The following is a 13,544-nucleotide window of genomic DNA, read 5'->3' as shown; positions in this document are numbered from 1 at the left end:
CTGATACCATGATCTGGGTGGGAGACAAAGAGTTGGGGCTGGCTGTCTTCCTCTCCTTCCAAAATTCTCCCCCTGACGCAGCCAACAGAGCCTGTCATCAGCCTGGAGGGTGACCCCCCGTGACTCCACCCATCAGCACTGAGGGAGGCTGCTCCAGCACTGGATATAAGGGAAGGGGTGCTTCTGAGGACCCGAATGTGCTCCTTTGTCCCACAGCTGTGGTCAAGAAGCTGGGAAAACAGGGTACCACTGACCCCACATCCCCTGTCACTGCCACCCTTTGGACCAGGAGAAGACAAGTTGGGGAGAGAACAGGCATGTGCAGGGCGCAGGGAGGGCAGGGATGTGGTGGCAAAGCAGAACATAGATCAGGACCAGAGCTGCTGTGCATTTCTATTGTCACAGCATTTAGAGCTGCATTGCTAATGAAACCTGAAAGAAAGGAGAGGTGCTGTAAAGACAGAGCCTCTGATGGATCTGCTTATTGCAAATTTTGCATCCTCATGTCATTGTGTTGCGTTTTTTATAATGTTGAGGGGTCAGCTCCCCTCATCTCTATCCTGTTGCAGGTGTGCAGAGAGTCTTACTTCAGGGAATCCTTAGGTAAGAGGTGACAAGCTGGAGCAGTACACAGACTTGTTCTGCTGCTTCTGATAATTCCAAAGCATGTAATGCAAACATGAGAGGGGTGATAATAGATTTATGTAAGAGTAGACTACAAATCACACCTCTTCCAGTTATCCATGTAGTATGGCCTTGGAAATAGCCAAAGAAATAGTGCTATAAAGCACTATTCAGTGCTATAAAGCACTTCACAGTGAGCCAAAAGCTTTGCAGCAGCATTGTTTTGTGCAGAAATTTGTATTCAAGGCACCTTTCAGGCCTTGGTTCCCCATATCCCACAGTGATGCGTCTGCTACTTGCCATCATGCTGCTGGGACTGGGGCTGCTGCAGGATTCTTCTGGGAGTTTCTCTCAGGTCTGCATCTCTCATCTTTTGATATCTCAATTCCCAGGGTAGATAGCTGCAGTGCTTTCAGAGTAATCCTTAGTCACTGGTTCTAATTCCAGCTCAAAGGAGAGGGATTTTGGCACAGGGAGGAAGATTTCTACTCACCACTAAACTTCTTATTGGACCCCTGACAGACACTTTGAGGAACATCAGGAGTCATGCCCAGACTCCCATGTCCCATTTCACACCTGTGTCCACAGCTGCTTTTGCCAGCAGAGGATGCCTCTGCCATCCCTGACCTTCATCAGAGGTACTCACCAGGGACCTCATTCCTGTAGCCAAAATGGGGCAGGCATGGCTATTACTAACCTTTAGCACTCCAGAGAACATGGCAAGGAGCCTGACATGAGCTAGGTGGCCACAGGGTAACAGTTCACTGTCACCTTCAGCCAGCAACGTCAGTGGGCAATCAGTAACACTGAAATCCCACTTAATCCAGAAGAAATGAAGTAAGAATGGAAATAAAATAATTCATCCAGGAAAAATCCATTAATATCCATCCAAAATAGATTATATTTATGGAATACTTTAAAAAAACTATACAGGCTCCTATCCTTGCTGATCTAAATTGGCAAGACCTCTCACCCATCATCAGGTATTCAAGCGATTGCCCTGAGGAGGAGCGATGCTTCCTTAGAAGCTTCCTCTGCATGTAATGTCTCAGATTGCATCCACTGGGCTACTCCTGATATGTCAGGTCTCGTAGACAGTTCCTTGGACTCCTGGAATGTGTCCAGACAGGTTGCTCATTCCCAGAACTGAAGTCATGCATCGTTCTCTTTCAGGGAAGCGTGTCTCTTTAACAAGCCAGGTGTCATCCAGTCAGGAAGGAGGAAGGCGCCAACTCTCTCATCCTTTCTGTGGTGGCTTGTTAACATGCTCCCATGTGAAATGTTCTTTACACCTGACCTCTCAAGATACATGGAGATGAAAATTGAAAAATAGGGCATCTCAAGGAGCCAGTGTGGACAGCAGGAAGCTCCACCTTTCTTCATCTTGGTGTTCTCATTTTCAGCCTTTCCCTCACTTTACAGCTTTCTGAGGAAAGCATGTCCAGCATGTGGGAGGCAGGAGTGTCTCTTGTCTCCAACCCCAGCCTGGTGTTGTCCCCACTCCTCCCTCCACCCCAAATACTACAGGAGCCATGCAGGAGGGCAGAAGGGTGCTGAACCATTTCCTTCCAGTTTAGGGAGGAAACTGTGCTGGCTGCTGGCTAATGGGTATCTCAGCATGGTCCCTGTGTGAGGCCACTTTGTAAGACTGGCAGGAGAATGTTTGCGGAGGGAAGTGGAAGATGTAAAGGAAAAAAGACACCAGAACAGGGTAAGGAAGGAGGCTGCGTGCATGCACAGCAGTAAGTCTCAGGATGTCCTCTGCCTTGAACAAATCCTTTAAAAGTGAGTTCTCAAGCCCAGCACAATACCTCCACCTCCTCTGCTACTTTGCAGCACCACAGCCCACAGCAACCTGCTTCTCATCCTTCCCACATCAATCTTCATCTCCTTTATCCTTGTCCATGAAAGAGTGGTCTGTCTCACCCTCTCCCTGAAAAGACAAATCCCACCAACGAGGGAGCAGCCTCTGCTTGAGCAGGCAGGGACTGCACTCCTTGCTTCTACTCCCAGAACTGGCTTGAAGCGACACATCCCCTCCAAACCAAGGCTGACCAGGCTCAGACACTTCGCTGTATGCCCACCAGAATGATAGCAGGCAGGGAAGAGATGTTTACATTATTACAAAGAAAAAAAAACAAAGAGAAAAAGAAAATGGTGGCATTGAGACATCAAGCCAGTGCCTTTCCCATGACAGCACTCAGGCTTAGCACTCGAGCCAAGGTATTGTTAGCTGGCCAGGTAATGCTAAAGGAATGAAATCATTCTTATTTTTGCCAAGAGGAAGGGCCATCCTGTTCCTTGAATAGGCAAGAAATAGGAAGAGCTTTATACCAAATTGGTGAAACTTCTAGGATTAGAAGAATCTGGAGTTTTAGCAGAAAATTTTTTAGAACATGAGAAATGCTTTGCTCCCCCACAAGGAAAAGCTTCTTGGTCAACACAGCCTGAGGCATAAGGTGTGGAAGAAGGTAGGCTGTCTGCTCCTTACTGTGTCAGGAGGGCCTGCAGCAAAATGCCTGGATATGAGGGAATAGCCGTGCTGATTTAATCTTCAAAGCCAGTAACTGAAGCCTGGTTTTCTCTCATTTCCCCACCTACCTCTTTTATAAGTTTATCTGTCTTGGTAACTGTGAGTATATGTTTTTATTTTCTTTTTGTCTTAACCTGTCTTGCATTAAGTATGATTTCAGTGTAATTGGATACTAATGACTTGTTCCTTGCCAAAGGATGTGGTAAAACTCCACGTAGAGCTTGGGGCACCTTACCAGCACTCTGGGTTGCCAGCTTGTTCTCTGTGATATCCACAACATTGTGTGCAAATATCCAAAGCAATGTCCCTTCCTTCAGCTGCAGCCCCTGTGCTCTCCCCCGGACAACAGTCAGGAAAGGAGAAGTGTCTTCTGGAGATGCATTACCCCTTCTCATTTCTAGGTCTTACATGTATTCACTCCCTTATTGGTCCACTAGCCTGAATGCCCAGCTCTGGCTCCAGCTTTCTCCACATCACAGTGGAGCAATATCAGATATGGAGCTTGGACACAGATATTGGAATTTTCACTGTGCAACCTCTGTATTTTGGTGGTGCCGGGCATCAGTGGGGGTATCCCCTGGGTCCCTATGGGGGGACCCAGGACTGTGCTAATTTGTAGCCTCAGTGGTGCAATGGATAATGCATCTGACTACAGATCAGAAGATTGTAGGTTTGACTCCTATCTGGCTTGCTGCTATCAGTTTTATGCTCCTTCTTGCCTTCCTAACCCTGACCTTCCCTGAGGTTCCCACCTACCCCCCTGTGCATAGATGGAGGAAAAATTGGGAAGCTTGGATAATAAAAAAAAATTTAAAAAGCAAGTGGTTCAAAAGCTGGAGATGTGAATTTGTGTTCCTTTATGTTGATACCCACACATCCTGCTCAGCATCCTTGGGAATTTTCAATTGGGTCAACTCCACCTCCAAACAGACTTATTTCTGAAAAGATTTTATTACATGGATCTTTCCCAATCCCACTGGGAACCTCCAACATTCAAGTCTATTCTGAGCATCTTCCAGTTTTCCACTGTCATGCTCCAGCTTGGCTGACCATGGAGGATGCTCATTTATCCAACTCCTCCTGCTGAAACGGGGAAGGGGAATGTCCTGAGGAGATAAGAATCATGTCTAAGTGCTCAGGATGAGAGCTGAGAGAGCTGCTGATAGCTGAGTGATAGCTGGGTGACCCTGAAATCCCGCTTAGGTCATGTGAAGAGTAGGTACAAAAAGAAGCATGTGTTTACAATATTCAAAATAGATTCACCAACAAAGAGTACCTCAGTAAAGGAATAATAAAGTTTCAGGTACTAAAGAAATCAGGAAAGTGTTCTCTTGTTTCCAGTGGTTTCCCATCTTTGCAATCAGCAGAACATCTTGTCTACGCATGTGCCACATATCTCAGACTGAATGCATCAGGAAGCACCTTGTTGTGCAGGAACATTTTCACCATCTTTCCTTTGAAATCCTTCAGGCAGACTGAAACTTTTTACCCTCATACTCCCATGAGATTTATTCTGTTTTCGCTCTCTCCAGCAAAAGGGACAGCTTTTGTTTGAAACACAAACGAACCTTTTCATACAAGACAGGACCTGAAAATTTCCTTTCTGTTGGAGCAGAAGTCCCCCCTGTACCCATCAGGCTATTTAAAAACACCTCATCCCTCTGTTTGCCTGAGGTGCCCTACTCCAATAATCAACCCGGTGTATCAGAGTGAAATGTTGTATGATTGGGGTGTTTATAATCTCTGGCATCTTTCATTATTAAGTGATACAAATGATTGAATAGACTGTACCCACACAGCTCATTATTGGCCCTTGCTGGATACGAATATAATCATGCACTTGCAGGTGACTGTCACTAATAACCTGCACCTAAATGAAGTATTTCACAAGTTACACCATCAAGCAAACACTGAACAGTTTGCTACTGTAGTGAAAAACATTTAGTACCTTTAGATCCATGAGCATGTCCTAGAAGAGTGGGAAGCTGAGCCAGTCACATGAATGTAACAGGCTGTAGCTCAAGAGGCAGAATAGTTGCTTAGCATAAAGTAAGTCCTGTAGGACCTGAGTCCTACATTTTGTGAGGGTTTTTGGGTTTGTTTTTTTTTCTTTCCTGGCTTTCATTCTCCTTCAGGGGTATTACACTCTTACACAGAAATGCACTCATGTCAAATCTTTCTGAGTGGGTGGGAGAGAAAAAAAGTCTTAGAGATGGATGTAGAGGGAGAAAGGAGATTATCGCTTCTCTAGAAGAAAGTCTGTGTATGCTTTTATTTTTGAGCTATCCTTTAGGAGAAATGAAAAGAGTTGCCACTGAATCAGTGAAAAGGAACAAAGGAGTTTGGAAAAGTTTATATAGGAAGGGGTGAATTTTGGGAATAAAATAAATCTTTGGCCCTGGATAGAGTCTGTGCCCTGTCCCACACCAGGGAATGGCACAGGGATGTCCTTTTGGACTGTGGATTCAGATTTGACTGCTAGTGAATACAAACTTGTGTGGATAACAGACAGCTAAGGAAATGGATGTCTTTTCTCAATTTGTCCTCACCAAGATGCCTCTGTTCCCTAAAAGGCAGGTTTTCATGCCTGGGTTCCTCATGGGACAACTCCTGAGAGGGATACACTGCACCATGATGGAAGAGAAGGGAGAAAAGGTTGTTGCTGATATCTGTGTGTATGTCCATACACATCAACAAAAGCATACTAATTAATAAAGAGGTATCTGTGGCCAGGGATGTAATGCACAAAGAGAAGCAGCGTGCAGGTCTGACTCCTGAACTTCATAAATCCGTTTCCCTGCTGATAATCTTGCTTGTACTATATTCCCACAGAGTGGGGTTCCTTGCTCTCATATCTGAAATCTACCTCAGAGAAACACTCCCACACAGAGAGAGGACTCACTCGGGGTTCTGTTGAAGGAGAAAACTTCACTTCCATTCTCCCCCTGCTATGCAGACAGATTTGGACACTTTCAGACACGTTTACTCTCTCCAAGCCAGGAGCTGTTGCCAAGCATGTTTTTCTGCACCCCACGTAGCACCTGTAATGGAAAAGAAGACTAGAAGGAAAAAGGAAACAATAGAACACAGGAGAGAAAAAAGCAGAGTATGAGTGCTGACTCTCCTATTAACTACGTCCTAAGCAAGCCTACATTTGCCTGCATTAAACCCCTTCTGTATAAGGACCTCTATGACCCCTCTCCCTCTGCTCCACATTCTGCTAGAACATCCCATGTCTCCCTTTCTGGCACATCCAAAGGACCAAACATCATATCTGTTGCCTTAAGTCAAGAGACTGTGGGGACTTCTATCCACTCTTATCAGCCAGGCTGCTCACAGCCCTCATTTATAAGGATTATCTGGCATCACAGTTAATATGGATTGTTTGGTATCACATAAAGCAACATGCAAAACAAGGAGAGACTGTTCAGAGCTGAACACTAAGGATCACCATGGAAAAAAAGATCTAACAAAACTAGCTAAAAGTGAGCTAAAAATGCTTATTTTTTTTTGCTTCACATAGGAGAATGCCAAATATAAATTATTAAATTGAGAGAGGACTCATTAAGGCATATAAGTATCTTATATGGGTGGGTGCCACAAGGATGGTGCCAGACTCTTTTCAGCGGTGGCCAGTGACAGGACAAGGAGCAATGGCCATAAACTAAAGCACCAGAAATTCCAGCTCAGCATGAGGAAGAACTTCCTTACACTGAGGGTGGCAGAGCATTGGAACAGGCTGCCCAGGGAGGTCATGGAATCTCCCTCTCTGGAGACATTCAAAACACCTGGATGCATTCCTGTGGAACCTGCTCTAGGTGACTCGACCTCAGCAGAGGGGTCTCCAGAGGTCCCGTCCAATCCTAGCAATTCCGTGATTATGATAATATATTAGTTATTAAATCTCATTAAATAATAATTAATTATAGTTTTATTAAAGGTAATAACCAATACTATTACGGAAAACAACAAAGCATTCCAAAAGCATTGCTGCAACACGGATTTCAGTGTTTACTGCAGGGCAGCCACCTCTTTGAGTTATCTTCTTTTTTTTGTTTCCCCCGAGGAAAAAAAAAAAAAAAGAAAAAGAAAAAAATAAAAGTGAATTGCTTGTGTACCACACGTGTTTGAAACGGCTCTAGGAGCGTAGTCTTGAGAGGGAGCGAAGCCGCACTCGGGTCCCTCACCCAGCGGCCAGAAAAATTTTAGTGTCTCCTTCGAGCCGGAATCGAACCAGCGACCTAAGGATTCCCGCGGGGCGCGGCCTCTACAGTCCTCCGCTCTACCAGCTGAGCTATCGAAGGGACCTGCCCGCTGCCCCCCAGCGGCCGCACAAGCCACCGCCCCGCCCCGCGCGCGGCTCTGCGCATGCTCCTGGCAGCGTCGGTCCTTGCGGCGGGGCGAGCGGCGGGAAAAGGGCTCGGTGATTGGGCGGCGACCGTGGCGGGGCCTTCGTGTGGGGCCAGTGGCGCAATGGATAACGCGTCTGACTACGGATCAGAAGATTGTAGGTTCGACTCCTGCCTGGCTCGGTCGTTTTTTTAGCGCAGCCCCGCATCGCGGAGCAAAAGCAGCGCCCTTCCCAACAGCATGCACACATCGCTTCCGAGTGTTAGCAGCACTCCTCAGCTACCGCAGTTATTTATTCATAACGCCATGAGCCACCTTTTTTTGGGAAAATTGAATCCACAGACTGCTGTGTCCAGTTCCGCGGGCCTCCACACAGGAAAGACATGGAACTTTTGCAGCGAGTCCAGAGGAGGGACACAAAGTGCTCAGAGGTAGGAGCACTCTCTTGTGAAGTCAGGCTGAGAGAACGTGGGTTGTTCGGCCTAGAGACGGCTCCAGGGAGACCTCAGAGCACTTTCCAGTACCTAAAGGAGTTCCAAGAGAGCTGGAGACGGACTTTTTACAAGGGCACGAAGTAACAGGACAAAGGGTAATGGCTTTAAACTGAAAGAGGGTGGCCTCAGGCTGGATATAAGGAAGAAATTTTTTACAGTGGGGTTCATGAAACCCCATGTTCATGAAGTGGTTGCCCAGGGAGGTGGTGAATGCCCCCTCCCTGAAAACATCCAGGGTCTGGGGCTCTGAGCAACCTGATTGAGTTGAAGATAGCCAGTGTCCCTGCTCATTGCAGGAGGGTTGGAAGTAGACGACCTTTAAAGGTCCCTTCCAACCCAAACCATTCTGTGATTTGATAATTGGCTACTCTGAAGCTGTGGCACGCTCTCAAATCTAATCATTGGGAATGCCTTCCTCGCCTCTCCTGCTTGCAAGCTCTTCTTTATACACTGCATAGCCTTTATGTACATGAAAAATGTTTGGGTTTTGTCGCAAAATCACATGCTTTTCATGCAACTGCACAACAAGGATGTTCTCACAGTTCTCAAGACTAAGGGATAATTAGAATGTAAACAACATTCCTAATCACAGCAGCGTTGCTTGCTGCCTTCAGAGACCTCCCGGTTGTTTTCTTTGATGTCGTCTGTGAGAGTAACCATAGTGTGTGTCAGGCCAATGTGGAGTACACTGCTCCTCTCCTAGGGCCAGGAGGTTTTGCCCCCGTGTAATGCAATGGTGTGTTAATCGGGTTAATTTGGGAAAAAAATCGAAAAATTTAAGCCTACAGTGGTGTTTTGCTTTGGGAAACACAACACTTCCAGGCAGACAAACGGGGTTAAATCACAGAATCACAGAATTTTAAGGGGTTGGAAGGGACCTTACAGATCATCTGGTCCTAACCCCCCGTCATGGATAGGGACACCTCCCACTAGGAGGTGCTCGCCTTGATCAGGCCTTGCTCAAGGCCTGCTGCAGCCTGACCTTGAACACTGTCAGGACTGGGACCCCCACAACCTCCCTGGAAAACCTGTTGCAGTGTCTCACCAGCCTCACAGCAAAGAATTTCTTCCGAATCTCTAACCTAAACTTCCTGTCTCATTTTGTACCTGTTACTCCTTGTCTTGTCACTACAGTTCCCGACGAAGTCAGGATGATGAGACCAGATGGAAGAGAGAAGAGAAAAAACACGAGGAAAGAAGCCACGAGGTGAGATCAGATGGAAAACCATCCCCCCAATGCGTGACCCGGGCCGAGAACGGAAAACAGGAAAAACACACACGAGCCAGGCAGGAGTCGAACCTACAATCTTCTGATCCGTAGTCAGACGCGTTATCCATTGCGCCACTGGCCCCGCATGAGCACGGCCTCGCCCCGCTCTCCTCTATCGCCGAGAACGAGGGCGCCGCTCGCCCCGCACGGCCCGGGCCCCGTCCCGCCCCGCCGGCAGGGGGCGCTCCCGGCGTTCCCGCCCCGCCCCGCGACCGGCGCTAAGGCCCGCTCGAAGGGGGTGCGTGCTGCGCATGCGCGAGGCGGGCCGGGTACGGTCTTGCTGCGTGGCGGCGGCGTGAGTGGCAGGTCCCTTCGATAGCTCAGCTGGTAGAGCGGAGGACTGTAGCGGTCAACGCCTCGCGGGAATCCTTAGGTCGCTGGTTCGATTCCGGCTCGAAGGAGACGCTAAAATTTTTCTCCCCCTCGTATGCAAACTGCTCTTAACAATTTCTCTTCAACCTTTTGCAGATACAGTTGCTTTTCTCGCGGAGTTCTCGCCCCTTCGCAAACCGAGACTGTGTGCTGTGTCTCGCTGGCTCTCAGGAGCGGCTGTTAGTGCGGCAGCAGGGAATGCTGTGCCTAATGCAGGACTGCCAACACCTTCTGAATTTCTAAAGGAAAACAATATGCGTGTTCATACTCCAGCGTGCCACAAACCCTCACAAAGCAAGTCAGTGCAGGAGGATACCTGCTGAGATCCCTTTGTCTCATTGCAGTTAATTAGGATTTTGAAATTCTGAGGGTCATTTTTCCAGGTCTCCTCTCCTCTCTCCCAAATGTCTAGACATTGCTTTTACAGGATAAGGCTTTATCTATACATACTGCCACAAAAGGAATACATTTTCCTATCCAACCAACTGAAGTGGTCAAGTCCAGGCTGGACAGGGCGCATCCCTGCCCATGGCCGGGGCTTGGAACTCAATGGTATTTAAGGTCCCTTCCTACCCAACTCATTCTAAGATTAGCATGTACTGACTGTCTCCCTTAGTGGAAAATTGCATGTCTTCACCAGTGTCTATCTACCACAGGTGTCGGCTACCATGCAGTTGTCCCATCTTACTGCCTTCCCAACCCTGGGATGGGTGAAACTGGCACAAAGGACTGAGTCCTCTTGAATAAAACTCTGTACCCATTCATCTCTCAAAGTGAAAGGAGAAGCCAGACCAGATGTCTCAGGATGTCTGCTGTTGTCCTCAGCAGCATCATGGTTCCACTCTCTGCACACACCTTTTGCTGGGGGAAATTGTTCCATATATATGTGATTCCAGTAAAACCACCGCGTTACATCACTTCATCACACTGATGATTTTTTTTACAAGCATTTAAAGGACTTGCAATGTGCGGCTATGGCTCTGGCTGCTTTGCATGGGCAGGCACACCTGCTGCAATCCAAGAGCCAGTTCCTCTTTGGGGAAACCCTGAGTTGCCATTTTACACTTGCCAGGGTGCAAAGCCGTAACTTTGGACAGCTGTCTCAACAGCTTCTCTAGCTGTTACTGGAATGAAGTTGTTGATAGTGTGGCAAGGTAAAGGGAGTGCTACAGTTCATACATACAACCTTTATTAGTCAGAGTGGTTGACAGCCAAGGTAGATTGGAATACATGGTAGTTTACATATAAATAAATGTAGCAAAACAGAGAAAAAACCTGTGAATCTGTACATTTTGAGAAGATTTCTGGGTGTGCAATTGAACTGTACGCAAAACCAGATCATGTTAGCATACGTTCATGCTAGGAAGTTTTCTAAAAAGCAAACAAAGGAGTAAAATCACATTGAAGAGCTAAGTCCTGAAATCCTTGTTCATCCTTTCTCCCCATGTCCTCAGAATACCTGATCTTCACATCAGTGAGAGACACAAATGCTCTGGTACTCTAAAAACTAAGTTTCCCATTTGAAATTAAACCATGAGTTCAGACACTCAGATGTTTGAGTCCTGGACAACCCCCTCAGAGGCTTGGTCCCTGGTTTTTCTGAGGTTTTTTGCTGAGATAATGTGTTGTGGCTCTTCTGTATCGAACCCTGTGTCTGTAAAAGCGATTTGCAAACATGAAGCAGCTTGTCCGTCTTTGCTTCACAGTGTGAGATCGAGTCATAAATCTTTCCCAAGAAAAAGCTCTCATTTAGAAAGTGTAAGTAAGAATCACATGACTTGTGGTACATCTCAAGCCCATGGAGATAATTTCCTTGATTTTGGTGAACTTTGGCTCTGGCCCTCTACACCCCTCAGAGGTGTTGCATGTGAAAAAATTCCCCAGTTGCTTTTGCTAATATGGGATTTAATTTTTCCTTCCTGGCTTTAGGCCTGCTCTGTAGCTGTTGTTGAAATCAAGGGTGCAATTCCTAGTGACTTCCGTGGGAACAGGAGGATGGATTTCACATGGGAAAGGATTCCATGTATAACATGTAGCTTTACACCAGACTTTTCTCCCAGTGCCTCTTTCAGCTCCCTGATGGAAATAGTCACTAGGTAACATTTGGACATTTTCACACTAAATTTCTCTACCAGACAGTGAAACTTAGGAAATCACTTCACCTGCAGATTTATTATGTAGTATGTGCTCTCCCTACTCCTTCATTTGGGGATAACATCCTATGCCAGAGGGAACACCTTGAAAAGGGGAATAGGGAAGAAAGCCAAAAGAGGAGTGTGTGTGCTGGTGTCCTCAGCACATACCCACTCTCTGTGCTCTGCCCATGTCACAGCACCCCAGTGCTGCCTGACCCATCCCCCCGGTGGGAAGATGTGAGGCTACCACTCAGCTACCACTGGAAAGACGTGCCTCTGGGGCCATGTCTCCTCAGTGGCAGGATGGTGTCACCAATCCCCTCTCCTGGGACCACGAGGTTGGATGGGCACATCCTCACTGGGCAGGCAGAATGGCAGTCTGGAGTTATGTACATAGGAGTGGTTTCCAAAATCATTGCAACTGAGGACAAAGAGGAGCCCGTGGGTAGGAGAGAAGCGAGTGCCTGTGCCCAGCTCTGGCCATGCCAGAATCTTCCCTCTTTTCTGAAGCGGAAAGCCAGGGTGATTTCTGACTGCAAATGTGACTCACTGTCCCCAGTGCCTGCACCCAGACAACAGATGTATAACCTGAACAGGAAGTAATGGTCTTTAAAATACCCTTGTGTTATGGGACTTTTAAAGAAACATTGCAAATAGTATGTCTTGACTTTGGAGTTACAGCTGGTTCTATAAAACACATTCTTTTCCCATATATTTAGCTGCCACTGAATGACATTTGATGTCAAAGGTGAGAATAGAAGGAAGGTAATAATGTTTCACAACGGCGGGATCCAATTTTAAGTAAGGGAGTAACACCTTTGGCTAGTTAGACATTCACCAGTCAGTATAGTTTAGTGGAACATTGTGACCCCCTTTAGACCACAGCATGCCAAAATAGCAAATACACAGAACTGACAATGATGTAAAATGATCAATAAGGAGAAATTCAGCTGCCTCAGGCTTAAACAACCATGTCAAATCAGTGAAGTGCTAAGTTTAAGATCTAAGAGGTATTCCTTTAGCTCTTACAACTTAGTGGCCTAAGCTCTTCATGCTTCCTTCAGCCATACCCATATGTATCTCCACTGATTTGTACAGTGGTACACCTGAACATACACCTCATTCCTACCTCTTTATTTAAAATCATGCCATGTGCTCTTAAAGCCCCTGTGCCTGGCACAGAGGGGAGGATTCAGTCTTACCCCAATGAGCTGGTGAGGAGGACGGTCACTCCTTTGCTGCTTGCCTTCCCTGCCAAGTCCTTGCTGCTCCCACAGCCCCAGTGCCTGTGCTGGTGTGATGGCTCCCAGCCCAGTGCCAGCAGGCCAGTAGGGCTAGAAGCCAAGGGCATGGTGGAATAAGCCAGCTGGCAGAAAGCTGTTGGCTGGGTACCAAAAGGAGGAGCTTTGCCACAGGCCTGTGGGAAGAGGAGAGAGGCTCTGGCACAGCCCAGAATCAGATTTCCACTCCCCATGGCCTTTGCCCACTGTCTCGTGGGCAGCAGCTTTGGTTTGCAGCTTTTGCAGGGGAAGACACAGAGACTATGTGTACTTCTGGATCAGGCTCCTGGATTTGGAGTGACCTGCGCTGTAACAACCATCAGAAAAATCTCCTAGCACTTTGTCTTGGCTCAGGATTTATAATTTATAATTTATAATTTGTAGTTGCCAGAGCTGGGTCCCAGCAAGCCACTAGCTGCCCTCCAAAGAGCACTTCTTCTCTGGGAAGGAGAGCTTCAGCTATCTTGCCACCAACTTTCTCCCTGA

The 13,544-nt window shown here is 47.1% G+C and overlaps 4 non-coding genes across 4 annotated transcripts; 2 read left to right on the top strand and 2 right to left on the bottom strand.

Annotated features, from left to right (window-relative positions):
- Positions 1-7,370: 7,370 nt before the first annotated feature.
- TRNAY-GUA lies at positions 7,371-7,461 on the bottom strand. Its single transcript is given in 2 exon segments — positions 7,371-7,406; positions 7,425-7,461. It is a non-coding gene; the product is annotated as a tRNA-Tyr (tRNA).
- Positions 7,462-7,616: 155 nt separating this feature from the next.
- Positions 7,617-7,689, top strand: TRNAR-ACG. The gene has a single exon. It is a non-coding gene; the product is annotated as a tRNA-Arg (tRNA).
- A 1,591-nt stretch (positions 7,690-9,280) lies between these two features.
- On the bottom strand, positions 9,281-9,353 carry TRNAR-ACG. The gene has a single exon. It is a non-coding gene; the product is annotated as a tRNA-Arg (tRNA).
- A 227-nt stretch (positions 9,354-9,580) lies between these two features.
- TRNAY-GUA lies at positions 9,581-9,672 on the top strand. The gene is given in 2 exon segments: positions 9,581-9,617; positions 9,637-9,672. It is a non-coding gene; the product is annotated as a tRNA-Tyr (tRNA).
- Positions 9,673-13,544: the final 3,872 nt, after the last annotated feature.

The sequence above is a fragment of the Corvus kubaryi genome, unplaced genomic scaffold (assembly GCF_017639235.1).
Source record: "Corvus kubaryi isolate FWS band 111438036 unplaced genomic scaffold, C.kubaryi_AGA036_p1.0 37385, whole genome shotgun sequence".
In the NCBI taxonomy this organism is placed as follows: domain Eukaryota; kingdom Metazoa; phylum Chordata; class Aves; order Passeriformes; family Corvidae; genus Corvus; species Corvus kubaryi.
This window is presented reverse-complemented; position numbering and strand designations above follow the sequence as displayed.